Consider the following 19,933-nt stretch of genomic DNA (forward strand, 5'->3'; position numbering starts at 1 on the left):
CCTCCATTTCTGGCTATTGCTATTCTCGCTCTGCACTCTCAGTACACCGGTGCATGCTGCGACTCTTTTCTCGGTCCGATTAGGGCTGAAAAAATAATCGCTCATGGGTGCTGGCTCATAGAGCAATGTTGGTCTGAGTAGAATACGATGTTTTATCGTATTCCACTCACTCTGATTTTCATGCCATGTGTCTTAGGCCTAACAGATAAAAATAAACAATTGATGGGAAAATTGTATTTCATTTAATTTCCCAATAATTCTGCACACATAGATATTATGCTAAGGAAAAAAAACCTCACTTTTACTTTCTAAGACCCTTAACGACCAAGGACTTACCTATACGTCCTTGGTCGGTCTGTCCCTTTAATGCGTTAATCTAAGAAAAATTCTGATGACACATCCTATCTTTCTAATGTGAACAGGTGCAAACTAAATATTAAACACTAACAATTCTCCATTTGCAGGTTCCTGTCCACACATCAATTGCCATTTTTTTTAACCCAAAGAGAGGCATTAGTTTGATTAGGTACCCAACAAAAATGAGGTTGCATTGCCGCTGGCTGTTGGGCTCACATAAAATCTGACCTTTCTTCTGTGCTAAGTATCTCAATTTTTACATGTTTTTTCATAGCAGTAATGCACGTCTATATTCCCATATTGATTGCTCCACATATCATAGCACTGCAGTGTGCAACTGTCCCTTTAATGCGGACTCGTGTGGTGAGCCTGCATTATTCCCCGCACATGTCGGCTGATCTGATCAGCTGAAATGAGCTGCTAACAGACATGGATGGGTATACAATCTATCACTGAGGCATTTATCATAAGGAACATGCAAATAAAAGCTGCTCATTCAGACACTAGTACCAGCTAGATATATGTATATAAAATTTCCTCCGTGATCTGCAATAGTTCATTTGCCCTGTAGCACATCCTCAGGGGAATCATATCTTTAAATATGTTCCTACACAGGTCATCCACAGAGAAGACACTTTTGGCAGACACTTTCGCCGATGGTTAAATATGTCCTGAACAAGGGACCCCTCCATCTATTAACTTTTATTATGACTTAAGTTATTAGCTGCACTTTCTTTGCTGTCCTGGAGAGTATTATACAGAAACTGCATTTGATGATTTATGTGATTTATTTTGATATTGAATGGTTTTGCATCATCAAGTTTTCTTCACAGTTGATAGAGAAGAAAGAAATGTTTGGCTCATAAAACATTTTCAACAAAGTAAAACTTTCCATAAAATCTACAGTGATGGTTCTATAAGAAAGTTCACTTAGCTGCTACTTTTTGTCCTCCCTCTTCTTTCTTTTCTCTTTGTCTCTATTTTTCATTTGGTCCTTTCATTCTCTATTTTTTTATATCTTTCTTTTGTTCTCTTTCTTTCTCTCTTGTTTTCCTTCTTTCTCTACCTTTCTTTTTGTCTTTCTTTTGTTGTTTTTCTTTATTGTTATCCTTCTTTCCCCACATTTCTTTTTATATTTCTTTTGTTTTCGTTATCTCTCTCTTGATATCCTTCTTTCTTTACCTTTCTTTTTATCTTTCTTTTATTCTTTCTTTCTGTCTTGTTATTCTTCTTTCTTTACCTTTCTTTCTATCTTTCTTTCATTCATTCTTTCTCTCTTGTTATCCTTCTTTTTCGTCCTTTCTTTCGTTCTCTTTCTGTCTCTACTGTATCCTTCTTTCTCTATCTCTTCATGTCTGTTTTTAGCGTTATTTCTATTTTCTTTATTTCTCCCTTCTTAACCTTCTTTCTCTACTTTTCTTTGTATCTTTCTTTTGTCCTCTTTGTTTTCCACTCTTTATATCCTTTTTTCTCTAGCCTTTCATGTCTCTTTCTTTTTAGCTTTATTTCTATTTTCTCTTTTTCTCTATCTCTTCATGTCTTTTTTTTAGATTAATTTCTATTTTCTTTCTCTCTCCCTTGATATCTTTCTTTCTCTGTCTTTTCATGTCTTTTTCATTTTAGTGTTATTTCTATTCTCTTTTTCTCTTGTAATCCTTCTTTCCCTATCTTTTCATGTCTCTTTCTTTTTAGCCATATTTCGATTTTCTCTCTTTCTCTATCTCTCCAAGTCTTTTTTTTTTGTTTTATTTCTATTTTCTCTGTCTATCTCTTCATGTCTCTTTCTTTTTGCTTCATTTCTAATTGCTCTTTTTTTCTCTCTCGTCATCCTTTTTTATCTTTCTCTTCATGTATCTTTCTTTATAGTTTTATGTCTATTTTCTTTTTCTCTCTTGTTATCCTTTTTTTATCTTTTCATGTCTGTTTGTCTCTGTTCCTTTTAGCTTTATTTCTATTTTCTCTCTTTCTTTCTTCCTTTTTTTCTTTCTTTCTTTCTTTTTCTTTCTTTCTTTTTCTTTCTCTTTCTTTCACATATGTATCTTATTCAGACTTATCTGATATAAGGAACTCATCTATCGTTTTGCTTCAATAAATATAGATTGAATTATAAATCTTGAGCCATAAATTTACCTAACTGTCTTTCCAGCATATTGTCTCTTCTTTAAACATACAGTATGTTGGTGCTGGTTGAGGATCACTTCTCATTTAGGGCAATGTGTATGTTAAGTAATGTTTTTACTTATTCTGTTAGTACATAAATACCTGGCAGTAATTCAGATAATAATCCCTATAATTGTCGAAAAAAACTGATAAATCATTACGAAAATACATTGTTTTAGCAATTTTTATATCAATTTATGTAGAGGTCTATACGTATATATACCATGCAGCACAGCCAAAAATATGTATATAACTTGGGTTATTTCCTTTCTGTGGATATTCTGAAGATATTTTCTAGACTTAGAAATGATTGCAGTGTCTGTACGATGAAGAGTCCTTGAATACAACTTTGTCATCAATGAGAAGTAGAGTAGTAAGATTTCTGGCCAACAATTATAACATTTTCATGAGTAACATCTTTAGAGAACAGGATGCAGGAAGATATGATTTATAGCACATTCAATTCTTTCTATGCATCACATTTGGAGGACTTTATTAATAGCCATAATGTTCATTCTGGTTTATGACAGAAGTGGTCAATCTTTTCATGAGCAGGAAGGGAAAGAAGATGGATCTGTTTGTAGATTGAATGCTGTACAATAAATACTGAAAGAAATCTGGATCTGCAAAAATGGTTTGGACAGCTACCATTCAGACAACCTAACATTTCCTTTTACTATTTCATAAAATCTTTGAAGACTATTTACTAATAATTTCTGTCACGGAGAAATCACTCAGATATCCCACCACTGCCACCAATTTGTCACAAGCAGCTCTCTACTGCCCTCCAATCCTCAGGACAAAATGCAATTGACCGACGATTAATGGATGAGGCCGCGGCTGTCTTCACAACTAGACCCCGATTTGGGAACTCACTGTGAGGGCATAGTATATATACAATCAATTCTAACCCCACCATAAGAAAAGGAAAACTACTAGCTGCCACCACCAATCGCTTATACAGGCCAATTGGCCACCCGTTACAGGTAGGATATGGCTTCAGGGATGCAGTTATATAGAGCAAAAGGAATGAAGCTATTACATTTTATATATTTAATCTGAAAAGAAGGCAGTCTTTATTAAAATATTCAAAATATGTTACAAAGGGGACCAAAAAAATACAGTATACAACTACATAATGTAAAAGGGATAAGCAAAACCTGTGTCACGGAGATGGCTCAGATTTATGGAGGGAAGGACTCCAAGGAAAGTTGGAACAACCTTACAAAGCAATGTTTCTTCCTGCTATTGAACCAAAACCATAATTTGGCTTTGGCTTTTATTAACACAAGTTACACCCATATATCTCCTCAATGGTTATTCATAAGAGCATAAAAGGGTGGGATGTGGCTTCAATATCTACAAATTATGAGATCTCAAATTTTCAGGATATTATCATCCCTGGAGGTCTGAGGCAGAAGATATAGTGGTCATGTTACCTATCACTATTTTACCTTTATATAGATAGGAAATATGATATGGATAGCATCATCTAGCTGACCGATATTAATTTGGGACTGATGCTCTGGCCACACAATTATGAAACAATATGCATGTTCTTCCTCTCGTGCAATGCTGAAAATGTACTTCCTATAAAGATCTGATTGATACAAACTCCAATATTCAATGCTGACTACCAGTCCCCAAAAGCCTGGGACAATCTTTTCAAATTAAGCAGCACTGCCTTTAGTGGTGACAGAAGTGATGCTTTCCAATCTGCTGGATAGCAATTACCTGTTCACACCAGGAGGTCTTTCTCCAATGGAACTTGAAGTGTTAACCTCCTCTCCTCTCCATTTATAATTAATCCCATATATTCCATGTGCGAGGTGGTTATGTCCCCTATCCAGAAATGCCTTATTGATTTTAATTCATCTCTATGATAATGTTGTATTGGGCTTATCTACCATCTTCAAAGACATATGACTATGTAATATATCTTATGTTCTGACAACAAGTTTGTTTCTCAATAATCATATCCTTTTTTAGATTTCTCAACATATGCTTTAAAAACAGTTTACTTATCTTTTTAAGCACCCCCAAAGCATCAGTTTTACTTTGCATGCCAAAATGTTATACTGCCTCCATCAAGAATATTTTACTACTCTTTTAGTTAAGGTCAAGTATGCTCGGCACTGTTCAGTACTTGATTTAGCCTGGGGTGCTCGAGATGCTCACAACTTGATCAAGAATCCTGGTACCTGGCTGTCATGCTCAATTGCTCAAGTGCTCTCCCTGCATGTTTCATGACTGATTTTTAGCCACTAAACATGCGAGGATTGCCTTCCACTCACGGAATTGTTGGAGCCATGTTGGCTACTGCGTTATGGAATTGGTCGGCCGCATCAGTCTATATAGGACCCGGTGACGCCATGTTTGGCGCATTGTACCTGGAAATAGTGTAGGAACATTTTCTGCTGGAGAAGAGACACTGAGCTATAGTGTTAAGCGGGCTTTACACGCTGCGACATCGCTAATGCGGAGTCGTTAGGGTCACGGAATTTGTGACGCACATCCGGCCGCATTAGCGATGCCGTTGCGTGTGACACCGATAAGCGATTTTGCATCGTTGCAAAAACGTGCAAAATCGCTAATCGGCGACATGGGGGTCCATTCTTAAAAATCGTTACTGCAGCAGTAACGAAGTTGTTCCTCGTTCCTGCGGCAGCACACATCGCTGCGTGTGACGCCGCAGGAACGAGGAAGCTCCCCTTACCTGCCTCCCGGCTGCTATGCAGAAGGAAGGAGGTGGGCGGGATGTTACGTCCCGCTCATCTCCGCCCCTCCGCTTCTATTGGGCGGCGGTTCAGTGACGTTTCAGTGACGTCGCTGTGACGCCACACGGACCGCCCCCTTAGAAAGGAGGCGGTTCGCCGGTCACAGCGACGTCGCCGGACAGGTAAGTATGTGTGACGGCTCTGGGCGATGTTGTGCGGCACGGGCAGCGATATGCCCGTGTCGCACAACAGATGGGGGCGGGTATCCACACTAGCGATATCGGGACTGATATCCCAGCGTGTAAAGTAGCCTTTAGAGTACCTATTGTTGCATCTGTGACGCCCCTGGACTTTGAGTCGTCACAGGGTACTGCACGCTCTTTTTCCTTAGTGCGGTATTCAAATCCCTCATGGTTCTGGGTCTCCATCTAAAAGTGCTGCCTCCAACAGCAAATCCAATCCTATGAACACCCTGCACCACACCCACCAGACACACCAGTGAGCGGCTTGAGCAGAATAGGGTCGCCCACTTAGGGGTAAGGAAGGGAGGGTCAGGAAAGTGAAGTGAAGGGAAGCGAGAAGGAAGGAGAGGAGTGGAGGAAGCAGGGAGCGGTGGCTCCCGAGAGTAGCTGTCTAGGCTGCAGGTGCTGTCTGGGTCTAGAGGAATCAGACCCCTGTCGCAGGGGATTGAGGCTAGGTGCCTGGGACCTGTCAAGAGGACGGTCAGCAACCTGGTCCTATCACAGGTCCGGGACCGAAAACACGGCAGTGTACACGGACCCTAGGTCGGGGAGAAGCTTCAGGCAACCCGGCAATTAACCTGCGGAGAGCGGCACCTTTATGGACTGTTCCCACTAGCTCCAGAATTGAGGCACTAGCGCAACGAGGGGGATAGGGCCTTCCACATACGCAGCCCACAAGGTCCCAAGCGTGAGCCCTGAGAGCAGGCTCCCACACTTAGCCACAGTGGGGAGTGGGACCAGGCAGTTCCAAACTACCGGGCCACTTCAGTAAATCTAAACTTTGTGCCAGGAGGCAGGTCACTGGACACCAGGCAGCACTGCAGGGGACAGGACCCGGACGAGCTCCCCGAGAGAGGCAGCGGCACCAGAGACTTGGTTTACCCGGTTGTCAGCGTCTGCTTATTGACTGAGTGCGTACATGAGTGATCTCCCAGACACGGCACCCAGTTTAACCCTCCAGAGCCCTGTGGCTAACCCCTACCCGTGGAGGGTAATAACACCTTGCTGCCCCCATTCCATCACCCCGGGTACTCCCAACAACGGCAGCAGTGGTACTCCAGATTACCGCATACCACGGGTGGCGTCACGAACTATCATCCCCCTGTAAATACCCCCCTTTAACTATAGAGTGTGGCCCCAAATCCCCGGGCCCGGAGACCCTCAAGCCACGAACGGACATTGCCCACGAATCCGAGCGGTTCGATCCGCTGCTGGGGTGGCACACCCTCTAAAAACTTGGCGTCATGAACAGGATTCGGACAAGACCCACTAACCTGGGTGACGTGCGCCTTAAAATCCGAAAACTGCGAGTCAAAAGTCCCGTTCCCACTATTTTCCGCCATTTCCTGACACATTCTGAGATCTTTGGCGCCAAAACGCCATCTTCTTGACCAAAAGCGCGCAAAGCCGAGGTCCCGCCCCTCGTCCTGAGAGTCTACCAGGATCTGGAAGTTCCCAGAGGGCCCCAGCGCAACAGTGAGTGGCTGGCGAAAACCAAGGGGGTGTGACGGCCTGTAGCAGCAGAAGGGGAGCAGGGACGCCAGGACTCTGCCATAACATTCCTGGGTACTGCAGAGGCAAGATAACGGCTGCGAGAGACTAGTGACCAGAGCGTGCTGCTCCTTGGACCGCGACCTGGATCGAGCAGGAGACGGAACAACTCTGCAGGAGGATGCAGATGCAATTCCTCTTTATTCTGGACCAATGGAGGGAAGAGATGAGGAGCCTGGCAATGAAGATGCGAGCCCGTGAGATAGAAGTCCCACGCGAGGAGTGGGTAAGCAGATACCCAGTCCCAGTTAATCCAATGGATCCGGCTGGGTGATCAATGTGCTGCTATTAAAGAGAATGAATATTCACTCACTGATCTCCCTACCCATAATCTCGCCCACCTCTCAGCACCTCTGGCCCACGACCGCGATCATTCCACCCCTGATTTTTGCATGTCCAGAGTGAAATAGACACTAAGGACAAGTACCCTTCATTAGGGCTGAGTTGCATCATTAGAAACAAATCCCTTACAGATGTTGTGCTGCATCTGGTGGAAAGCAGCCATGTTTGCTTATTCTTCGGCAAACACCTTTAATTGTATTCATTTTCAATTGTTTTCCTGATTATGGGCATTATGTATGTTTTATTAATCATAATGTAGAAAACTGAGTTAAACATCTAATAGAAGAAAGTATATTCACATTTGAATGTCTTTTTGTAATGAACATGTTATGTTTGCAGATTCTTAAGTAGTGTTCTTTATTTCCAGGATTCATTATTATAGTGAGAAAAGACGTTCGATCGTCATCATTTTCCTAATACAAGCAATGCCTGGCTTAAACTCAAGTGCCGAAATGTGCAAATGTGATGTGCTTTTAAGATGCAAGCAATTGCACATTATGGGCTTATTTCTCATAAATAATACGTGGGCACCATTTCGAGAATATAGACTCAAAATTACCTTTGTTTACAAAATAAAAGTTTTACTTTTCTGAACGATAACACACCAAAATTACTTTTTAGTTGCTGATGTGTAGAGTGAACTCAAGGTACAAAACACAGACTTTACAAAAATAACAGAGTTGGGGCGGCTTTGCACACTACGACATCGCAGGTGCGATGTCGGTGTGGTCAAATCGAAAGTGACGCACATCCGGCGTCACTTGCGATGTCGTAGTGTGTAAATCCTAGATGATACGATGAACGAGCGCAAAAGCGTCGTTATCGTATCATCGGTGCAGGCTCCGACATTTCCATAATGCCGGTGCTGCGACAGGTACGATGTTGTTCCTCGTTCCTGTGGCAGCACACATCGCTGTGTATGAAGCCGCAGGAACGAGGAACATCTCCTTACCTGCTGCCAGCGGCTATACGGAAGGAAGGAGGTGGGCGGGATGTTTACATCCTGCTCATCTCCGCCCCTCCGCCGCCATTGGCCGCCTGCCTTGTGACGTCGCTGTGACGCCGTACGACCCGCCCCCTTAGGAAGGAGGTGGGTCGCCGGCGAGAGCGGCGGTCGCAGGGCAGGTGAGTGCATGTGAAGCTGGCGTAGTGATAATTATCGCTACGCCAGCTATCACAAGATATCGTATCTGCGACAGGGGCGGGGACTATCGCGTGCGACATCGCAGCATCGGCTTGCGATGTCGCAACGTGCAAAGCCTGCCTTAGAGTTTGGAGTTTGGGTCCTTTATGTAGGCAAACCACTCGCGCAAGCATCGCAGTGCTCGGGTACACTCGGTGCTTAGTACAGTGCAAACCGTTTGCAGTGTTTGAACGGTTCACACTGGAGGTAGCAGGAGCGTGATCGGATATAGTGTGCATCAAATGAAAAAAGGTAAAAACCCTGAGCAGCCTCCCCCAGAAGTGTTCTGTTTATTGCTGGCTGCATGTAGGTGGAGACCTGAATTGCTAAATTAGTGACCTCCATTGAGGATCAGCTCAGGTTCGCGACTAAAGGTACCGTCACACTAAGCGACGTTCCAGCAATCCCACCAGCAACCTGACCTGGCAGGGATCGCTGGAGCGTCGCTACACGGGTTGCTGGTGAGGTGTCACACAGGCAGATCTCACCAGCAACCAGTGACCAGCCCCCAGCCAGCAGCGACATGTGGAAGCATGCTGCGCTTGGTACCTAAGGTAAATATCGGGTAACCAACCCGATATTTACCTTGGTTACCAACGCACACCGCTTAACGCTGGCTCCCTGCACACCTAGCCACAGTACACATCGGGTTAATTATCCGATGTGTACTCTGCTACATGTGCAGGCAGCAGGAGACGGCTTCTGTGGACGCTGGTAACCACGGTAAACATCGGGTAACCAAGAAGCCCTTAGATTGGTTACCCGATATTTACCTTCCTTACTAGCGTCCGCCGCTCTCACGCTGCCAGTGCCGGCTCCCTGTTCCCTGCACTCCTAGCCACAGTACACATCGGGTTAATTACCTGATGTGTACTTTGGCTACGTGTGCAGAGAGCAGGGAGCCGGCACTGACAGCATGAGAGTGGCGGACGTAATGAAGGTAATGAAGGTAAATATCGGGTAACCAAGGTAAGGGCTTCTTGGTTACCCGATGTTTACTGTGGTTACCAGCGTCCGCAGAAGCCGTCTCCTGCTGCCTGCACATTCAGTTGTTGCTCTCTCGCTGTCACACACAGCGATCTGTGCTTCACAGCGGGAGAGCAACAACTAAAAAATGGTCCAGGACATTCAGCAACAACCAACGACCTCACAGCAGGGGCCAGGTTGTTGCTGGATGTCACACACAGCGACATCACTAGCAACATCGCTGCTACGTCACAAAAGTCGTGCCTCAGCAGCAATGTTGCTAGCGATGTTGCTTAGTGTGACGTGGCCTTTAATGTAAAGTCCGGTGGGACCCGCTGAACCGAACTTCCTCTAGTCCATTCATCTCTTCAGATGTCATAAATGGAAGATTAGTCTTCTCCAAATAGCTACCAATACTGTGCGAGAATATTTGGAGATTTTAAACATATTAAAGTTACAGGAAGAGAATCTTGAGGAATCGCTTCTTTCCAGATTATTTTTCTGTATAAGCACATATCTAAAAACACAATTTACCTTGAATCTTAATCTAGTTGGAGCATAATCACACAAAGTATCAAAGTGTCATGTCTTCAGTGTTGTATTATGAAAAGACATAATGAAATATTTACAAAAATATGATGGGGTGTACTCACTTTTGTGATATTCTTTCCTGCTATTCACAGTCACTAGAGATAAATTCAAAGAATGTGGACTATGATGGGACTTCGTGGGAACATTTTCTTATACTAAATTGGTGAATGAGGGATAGTACTGGGGAGTCTTTATTCAAATAAGCTATTTTTGGATTACTGGGTTAGTAATGGGGTGGATGATAGATACTCTCCATTACTAACCCCTGGGCTAGATGCCAGCTGACATTACACAGCTGACATCAGCCCCCAAAAATATTACTCTGATTGCCACCAGACCAGGGCAATTGGGATGAATCAGGCAAAGCGCCAGAATTGGGGGATCTAATATGATGCGCCAATTCTAGAGCAGGGACGGGCTGGTATTTTAGGTGGAGAAGGGCCAAATAACCATGGACCTTCAAAGCCTGAATATATCAACCCCCAGCTGTCTGCTTTACCTTGGCTGGTTATGCTTCCAGGCATCTTCCTCATGTTAGAAAAAACAAAAAAGCAGCACCAAATGTGCACTACAGCACTAAACATTCCAAACTGTACTTATTTTAAAAATTTTGAGATTTTTGGCAAAAAATTGCAATTTCTTGAGCTGCTTCGCCACGTCACGGCAAATCTCATTTGAAGCAGTCCTACACTAAAATATTTTTTATAAAATGTGCCATACGGCCTCACATATGAATAGTAGAACTGCTCTTAGCAGCACTCACCTGGTCTATTTCAATCCCGTACCCATGACTGAGTCATGGCTGTGGGCGGGACAGGTCCAAGCAAATGCTGCATGAAGTAAATAGCCTGTGGACAAAGCCTGATGACGTAATGTGAACAGTCACCAACCGCCAAAATCTAGACAGATGGAATACATCCCAAATTGGGGTGCAAAGCAAGGTGGAGGTCAACCACCGACCAATTCAATGAAGAAAAAACAAAAAAGCAGCACCAAATGTGCACTACAGCACTAAACATTCCAAACTGTACTTATTTTAAAAATTTTTTTTTTTAATGGAGGGATGGAGGGATGAATGGATGGAGAGATGGAGGGATGGATGGGAGGGCAAACACCGGAACTACCACACTCAAAAAACAAAAAGCCAGCACTAAATTTGCACTTCAGCAATAAAAACTCCAAACTGTACTTATTATAAATAATATAATTTTAAAAATATTTAAGTGTAGGACTGCTTCAAATGAGATTTGCCGTGACGTGGCGAAGCAGCTCAAGAAATTGCAATTTTTTGCCAAAAATCTCAAAATTTTTAAAATAAGTACAGTTTGGAATGTTTAGTGCTGTAGTGCACATTTGGTGCTGCTTTTTGTTTTTTCTTCATTGAATTGGTCGGTGGTTGACCTCCACCTTGCTTTGCACCCCAATTTGGGATGTATTCCATCTGTCTAGATTTTGGCGGTTGGTGACTGTTCACATTAAGTCATCAGGCTTTGTCCACAGGCTATTTACTTCATGCAGCATTTGCTTGGACCTGTCCCGCCCACAGCCATGACTCAGTCATGGGTACGGGATTGAAATAGACCAGGTGAGTGCTGCTAAGAGCAGTTCTACTATTCATATGTGAGGCAGTATGGCACATTTTATAAAAATATTTTAGTGTAGGACTGCTTCAAATGAGATTTGCCGTGACGTGGCGAAGCAGCTCAAGAAATTGCAATTTTTTGCCAAAAATCTCAAAATTTTTAAAATAAGTACAGTTTGGAATGTTTAGTGCTGTAGTGCACATTTGGTGCTGCTTTTTGTTTTTTCTTCATTGAATTGGTTGGTGGTTGACCTCCACCTTGCTTTGCACCCCAATTTGGGATGTATTCCATCTGTCTAGATTTTGGCGGTTGGTGACTGTTCACATTAAGTCATCAGGCTTTGTCCACAGGCTATTTACTTCATGCAGCATTTGCTTGGACCTGTCCCGCCCACAGCCATGACTCAGTCATGGGTACGGGATTGAAATAGACCAGGTGAGTGCTGCTAAGAGCAGTTCTACTATTCATATGTGAGGCAGTATGGCACATTTTATAAAAATATTTTAGTGTAGGACTGCTTCAAATGAGATTTGCCGTGACGTGGCGAAGCAGCTCAAGAAATTGCAATTTTTTGCCAAAAATCTCAAAATTTTTAAAATAAGTACAGTTTGGAATGTTTAGTGCTGTAGTGCACATTTGGTGCTGCTTTTTGTTTTTTCTTCATTGAATTGGTCGGTGGTTGACCTCCACCTTGCTTTGCACCCCAATTTGGGATGTATTCCATCTGTCTAGATTTTGGCGGTTGGTGACTGTTCACATTAAGTCATCAGGCTTTGTCCACAGGCTATTTACTTCATGCAGCATTTGCTTGGACCTGTCCCGCCCACAGCCATGACTCAGTCATGGGTACGGGATTGAAATAGACCAGGTGAGTGCTGCTAAGAGCAGTTCTACTATTCATATGTGAGGCCGTATGGCACATTTTATAAAAATATTTTAGTGTAGGACTGCTTCAAATGAGATTTGCCGTGACGTGGCGAAGCAGCTCAAGAAATTGCAATTTTTTGCCAAAAATCTCAAAATTTTTAAAATAAGTACAGTTTGGAATGTTTAGTGCTGTAGTGCACATTTGGTGCTGCTTTTTGTTTTTTCTTCATTGAATTGGTCGGTGGTTGACCTCCACCTTGCTTTGCACCCCAATTTGGGATGTATTCCATCTGTCTAGATTTTGGCGGTTGGTGACTGTTCACATTAAGTCATCAGGCTTTGTCCACAGGCTATTTACTTCATGCAGCATTTGCTTGGACCTGTCCCGCCCACAGCCATGACTCAGTCATGGGTACGGGATTGAAATAGACCAGGTGAGTGCTGCTAAGAGCAGTTCTACTATTCATATGTGAGGCCGTATGGCACATTTTATAAAAATATTTTAGTGTAGGACTGCTTCAAATGAGATTTGCCGTGACGTGGCGAAGCAGCTCAAGAAATTGCAATTTTTTGCCAAAAATCTCAAAATTTTTAAAATAAGTACAGTTTGGAATGTTTAGTGCTGTAGTGCACATTTGGTGCTGCTTTTTGTTTTTTCTTCATTGAATTGGTCGGTGGTTGACCTCCACCTTGCTTTGCACCCCAATTTGGGATGTATTCCATCTGTCTAGATTTTGGCGGTTGGTGACTGTTCACATTAAGTCATCAGGCTTTGTCCACAGGCTATTTACTTCATGCAGCATTTGCTTGGACCTGTCCCGCCCACAGCCATGACTCAGTCATGGGTACGGGATTGAAATAGACCAGGTGAGTGCTGCTAAGAGCAGTTCTACTATTCATATGTGAGGCCGTATGGCACATTTTATAAAAATATTTTAGTGTAGGACTGCCTCAAATGAGATTTGCCGTGACGTGGCGAAGCAGCTCAAGAAATTGCAATTTTTTGCCAAAAATCTCAAAATTTTTAAAATAAGTACAGTTTGGAATGTTTAGTGCTGAAGTGCACATTTGGTGCTGCTTTTTGTTTTTTCTTCATTGACATCTTCCTCATGTTGTTTCCATCCCATTAGAGCTCTGTCTCCAACACTGTCAGAGATTTTCCTGCCTCCCCAGCCCTCCCGTTAGGGTATGTGCGCACGTTGCTTTTTACCTGCTTTTTACCTGCTTTTTTGCTGCTTTTTCTTCTGCGCTGTTTAATGCCAAAATGGATGTGTTCTTCTATTCAAGCAAAGTCTATGGGAATTTGGGTTTCTTGTTCACACTATGTTGTTCAAAATGCTGCCTTTTTGTGGCAGAACTTTGGTCAAAAACTCAGCTTTGCAGTGCAAAACCCAAATGGCAAAAACAATTGACATGTTGCTTCTTTGAAAAGCTGAGTTTTTGACCAAAGTTCTGCCTCAAAAAGGCAGCATTTTGAACAACATAGTGTGAACAAGAAACCCAAATTCCCATAGACTTTGCTTGAATAGAAGAACACATCCATTTTGGCATTAAACAGCGCAGAAGAAAAAGCAGCAAAAAAGCAGGTAAAAAGCAGGTAAAAAGCAACGTGCGCACATACCCTTAAGGTCGTCTAGAGAAATGCTTGACTTCCTTTATACTTGGTACTCTAGTCGAGCCTGTCCGAGCATCCAACCTGTTTGATTCGAGTACCGAGCACTCGAACATTTTAGTGCTCGAAAATCACTAATTTGCACCAATTGTTCTTACAGCAATGGAGTAAAGGCAACATCTTATTGGAGTTTGTATGTTCTCCTCGTGTTATAATTATTGTATTTACAATGGCTGATATGCAGCCAATAAAAAAACACTGATCAGCTACCTGTAAGATGATCGGCGGTCACTTAGAGAATTCTATATACCTTCATTGTTTGCTGAAAAATACAGAACAAGTTATTATTGTTTTCTTTTTCATTACAGTGTCTTCTTAGGACATTGTCTGTTCTCATATTTAGGGACCGCCCTGGCCTTGTCCAAGTGTGGTTAAATATTTATTCTTCCTTCTTAGCATAGTTGTTAAGGACTGGTAGATATCTTTATTGTTATTTCTTGCTAGCTTCCGCTTTATTTCTTTACCTTTTTTGCTCTCTTTTTTTTTTGTCATTCTTTGTTTTGTTTCTGTTACTTTTCCATAAATTCCCTCCTTCCCATGATGGCGTTATTTTCGTGATGTACTTTTAAAGTCTAAGGAACATTCACATTCTTCATATTATCCAGAAAGAAAAGTTTCAAATTATTATGCTATAGAAAACACATTTGAAGCCGGGTCATACACTTGCCAAAGATACGGTAGGTATTATACCAGTTGGTTGCATACTACTAAAAGTGAATCCAATTCAAAAGCTCATAGGGTACATTCCTATCACCAGTGTCTGCAGCATTTTGCACGTAGAGTGTTTTTGCTGTTTTCAAAATGTAGCATTGTACAGTACAAGGAAAGTGGATGGATTTATAGAATTCCCATGCCCACTGGGCTTCTTTTTTCTTTAGTGTAAACTGGCATGTGGTGTGACTTTCCGAGCTGCTGCATGTCAATTTATTCTTGTGGAGAGGTGAGTGTTCTCAGTGAGGAGAACACAGTGGAAGTCTGCAGTGCCTAGAACCCTGATCGTGGGCATGGACGCTGCATCCTCCCACGGATGACACTCGCATCTTTGCAGGATGGATGACACTTCATCTAGAAAGCATCGTCTCTGGATTGTGGGCTCGTACCCTTAGGGGTACTTTGCACACTACGACATCGCAGGTGCGATGTCGGTGGGGTCAAATTGAAAGTGACGCACATCCGGCATCGCAGGCGACATCGTAGTGTGTAAAGCCTAGATGATACGATTAACGAGCGCAAAAGCGCCGTAATCGTATCATCGATGTAGCATCGGCGTAATCCATAATTACGCTGACGCGACGGTCCGATGTTGTTCCTCGCTCCTGCAGCAGCACACATCGCTGTGTGTGAAGCCGCAGGAGCAAGGAACATCTCCTACCGGCGTCACCGCAGCTTCCGTAGGATATGCGGAAGGGAGAAGGTGGGCGGGATGTTTACATCCCGCTCATCTACGCCCCTCCGCTCCTATTGGCCGCCTGCCGTGTGACGTCGCAGTGACGCCGTATGACCCGCCCCCTTAATAAGGAGGCGGGTCGCCGGCCAGAGCGACGTCCCAGGACAGGTGAATCCATGTGAAGCTACCGTAGCGATAATGTTCGCTACGGCAGCTATCACAAGGATATCGCAGCTGTGACGGGGGCGGGGACTATCGCGCTGGGCATCGCAGCATCGGCTTGCAATGTCGTAGTGTGCAAAGTACCCCTTAGAGTCATCTTTCATAAATCCCTGCCTTACACATGACTCGTGGAGGAAAAAGACACAGAGGGGAGGTACCGGTTTTTAATGTTAAGTATGCTGTAAAGCAGTAATCCCAACCATTTTTATCTAGGTTTAGCACATACAAGCATTTAGCATCCAATGCGAGAGCAACTGATGAGTTATGCTAATGATACCCATCTCCCGCTCTACTGAGTGTAAGCCGAGTGTCATTATACAGTGATGCGATCCTACGATCGGATCACAGCTGCGGAGGAGAAGGAGAGATTGATCTCCCCATCTCCTCCATTATCAGCTGATGTGATTATCGCACTGCACTTCGGTGTCATCCGAGTGCAGCGCAATATTTCACTCACACCCATAGACTTGTAGGGGTGCAAGTGAATATGGATCAGATTCCATCCGCAGCATACTGCTACTGTTTTCTCGGTCCAATTAGGGCTGATAAAATAATTGCAGATGGGAACGGCCCCATAGAGTAAAATGGGTCCAAGTGGAATGCGTTTTTTTTTCATTGCATTCCACTTAGTGCGTTTTACTCGCTGTGTGTTCTAGCCATTAGAGCCACGTTCAGCTCTGAGAGAAGGTCACAAGCCACATCCAGTGTCCCCTCAACCAAGTAGTGACTTCCAGCTCATGCCTCCCCAACAGTGGTGTCACCCAGAGCCTCATTATTGCTATAATGATAGCCAAAGCTTACCCACAGAAATCACATAGGGGCAGTATACTTACATCCATAGGTTCCCACGTTGAGACCTGCTGTTTACTAGACCTCCTGCTAATGAGCTAACTTGTTAGATAGCCACGAGCTACAAATCATGGTTCTGCGGTGACATGTGGATCCCGAACCCTGCTCTAAAGTAATAACCATTGCCAATGAATGTATGCCTACATCCCTAACAAGGATCAGATATGCGCCTGTTAGAAGCTTTCTGTCGAAATTTTGTTTGACTACAGTGTTTCCTCCTACAGGACTCAGTATTCCTCCTTCACTCTATCAGAAACTTCACTTTGTTCAGTTTATTCACATTTGGATGGTTCTCCACCCTCAGGTAAGAGACCACACCTATTTCTTCCTTGTGCACAATGCCTACAGGAGGTTCCAAATGTTTGTCCTAAGTCCCCAACTTCTCACTTGGCACCCTGAGTCTCGATTTGGATCATCTATTTGATCATGACATGCCAAATGTAATTCCACACACTTGGCATTGGAGAACAAATGATAATTTGCTTAAGCACAATGTGTACCAAGCTCAGATTTCCAAAGGCAATGCAGAATTTTTAAACCTACCGTACTTGCAATTGATCCTACTTCCGTACCCATGCAATGGGAAGCCCTGAAATTGGTAAATCCAGGCATACTCACCCAACATAGATCTCGGTTTAAGAAAGACAAAGGTATGAAAACCCTAGAATCTCCTCTAGCTAGAGGCTTCTTGTCTGTCTTGATAAACAGATATTGGTTAACCTTCTTACAGCTAAAAATCATTTATATTGCAGAAATATTCCAGAAACAGTAATGAGATGCCATTGTTATGAATCTATTATTAGTTGTGGCCATTCCTTGACTAGATTAATTCATTTTTGAGCCCGATTTTTTTTCTTTGCAGTTGTTCAAAGCCCACATATTTGTTTTGTTAAAAATAGGTAATAGTGATAAGCGAAAATACTTCTCGTGGTCTTCTCCTGCTCCCAGCAGAGGGTGCTGGTTATTCAGATCAGTCTGGAGTTAGGCCTGGAGCTGAGAGCATATGTCTGTCGCTGCTGTCGTCTGCTGCTGTTGTCTGCTACTGTCGTCGGCTGCTGTTGACTGCTTCTGTCAACTGCTGTTTGGGTGTGTAATTGTAGCATATTTTGTTACATTCTTCTTTCCTTAGTTACACCTCCTTTTACATATTTTTGTAGTTTCCTGGTGTTTGTCTTAGGTGTGCGTGAGTGTTTTTTTGCTACCCCTGTCAGTCTTTATTTGTCGGTGGGGTTGTTTACTTCTGTTCTTGCCCCTGCCCCTGGGTGGTGGGTTGTGGAGGGGGGGTCTTACCATCAGAGACAAGGACAGGAGATAGGGAGACGTTGGAAGCCCTGACCTCGTTACCTTTAAGTGTACCTCTGGGTTGAGGGAAAGCCTAGGGTATGCTTAGTCTGAAGGCTAACATAGGGGCTTCCCACCAGTCACCCCCCCTTTTCTGTCATCTCATGACAATACTCTGCACTACTCATTACTCACAGGAATATTAAGATATTAGCGATATCCATTACTCGATGAGCATTTTGATATTTGTCTCGTGAGTTTCGAGACCTCACATGTTTGGCACCTGATTTTCAGCCACTAAACATGTTGCAGTTGTTTGCAAATCATAGTAATGATGTGACCATAATGCTATTGGCATTACTGTGAATGGGAAGCACATAGAAAAAAAAATGACGTGCGGTCATCAAAGCAGGAAAATTACACTTCCTGAGTTTCGACACAGCCTAGAGCACTGCTTCCTTGTCTGCTCATTAATTCTTATGAATGTGAACTGCGTCCTACTCATAAAAAATTGGGGGGACCTCAGGACAGTTTTTTTAAATTACTCATTTAAATATTTAAAAAAAAATGTTGATAACATAGCTGGAGGCATACTGCATGCAGGTTATTATTATTATTATTATTATCATTTTTATTATAGTAAATGTCTGCACCAGATTTCAGCAACAAATTTGAGGTGTAGATTGGGTGCAGGAATATGGTGTAAATATTTTAGCACCAGACTGCAGTTTTTTGCCAGGTAATGCAGGTCTGTGAACTAAGTGAGAATTCATTGAGGTCCCCTGAGTTCAGGTTACCTGCCATCACAGGTTATTCAAATAATTTTTTAAAAAAGCCACATGCGGCTCCTCTTATTTTGATACACAGCCAAGATAAGTGCACGGCTTGGGGCTGCAACCTGTAGTCATATGCTTTATCTGTGCTGGTATCTATACAGGGGGGACCCTAAGCCAATTGTTTTATTTATTTATCACCATTATAAAGACAAAGACAGCGTGTGTTATTCCAACTAATCACAGACGCTGTCTCAAAACGTGGGGGCGTGGTCAATCAGCAGCCAATCAGAGATAACGGTGGAAGGGGAAAGCAGTGAATATGCATTAGTGATAATTGTCAGACCCTAAAGTAGCGCTGCAGCAATGGGGATGTGGTGAGTATGTCCTGCTTTAACCCTTTTGCTTCCATTTTTTTTACAGTGGCCAATCACAGCCATGACAATATATGACATGGCTGTGATGGGTAGGGAGAGGATAATTTTTACTATAAGATCATTGACCAGTCCTTGGCAAGATCGCCGACTTTTGTGGTAAATGTTCAGATGCTCCGGCCAAAGATAGTACAATTTTCACATTTTCAATCTTTGCCGGTCAGGATCGCTCATCTCTAGTTAGGATGTTAGAAGGTTTAAAACCTTATTAGCAATATTTCATTATTTTCCAGCAAAATTTACAAAACCCATTTTTTGTGCCCAATTTCATTTGAAGTGAAATTGAGGGGCCTCAATGCTATAAAACTCCCAAACAAGAAAACATTTTAAAACTGTAGACCTCAAAGTTTTCAAAATCACATATAGGCTATGTTCACACACTGCATTTTTTTTTGCTGTGTTTATTATACAAATTAAACACTGTTTTTTATAGTTCCAGCAAAAGCTATGAGATTTTAGAAATCTCATTGCTTTTTCTATGACTGAAATGGTATACTAATGTGTTTTTTAAGGGTTTTACAGCATTTTTTTCCACAATACACCGCAATGAGGAAGTGCAAAAGCGCTGCAAAAATGGAACCATGTGTTTTTGCAATATTTTTGGTGAATAAAAGCAACTTTATCAAACTGTAGACAAATTACGTAAATAATCGGCACCAAAAAATGCAGCAACAAAGCACCAAAAAGAGCATATCAAGCGCTGATTATTTGCTGCCAAAAGTGTAAGTTTTCCCTACAGAAAAAAGTAGCAAAAAA

At 42.8% G+C, this 19,933-nt stretch overlaps 1 protein-coding gene across 2 annotated transcripts in view; it reads right to left on the reverse strand.

The window, feature by feature from the left end:
- Nucleotides 1-19,933, reverse strand: part of RXFP2 (relaxin family peptide receptor 2) — a 449,786-nt gene that overhangs the window by 290,259 nt on the left and 139,594 nt on the right. The gene's annotated exons all lie outside the window — the stretch shown is intronic.

This window comes from Anomaloglossus baeobatrachus, chromosome 2, assembly GCF_048569485.1.
Source record: "Anomaloglossus baeobatrachus isolate aAnoBae1 chromosome 2, aAnoBae1.hap1, whole genome shotgun sequence".
NCBI classification, from domain to species: domain Eukaryota; kingdom Metazoa; phylum Chordata; class Amphibia; order Anura; family Aromobatidae; genus Anomaloglossus; species Anomaloglossus baeobatrachus.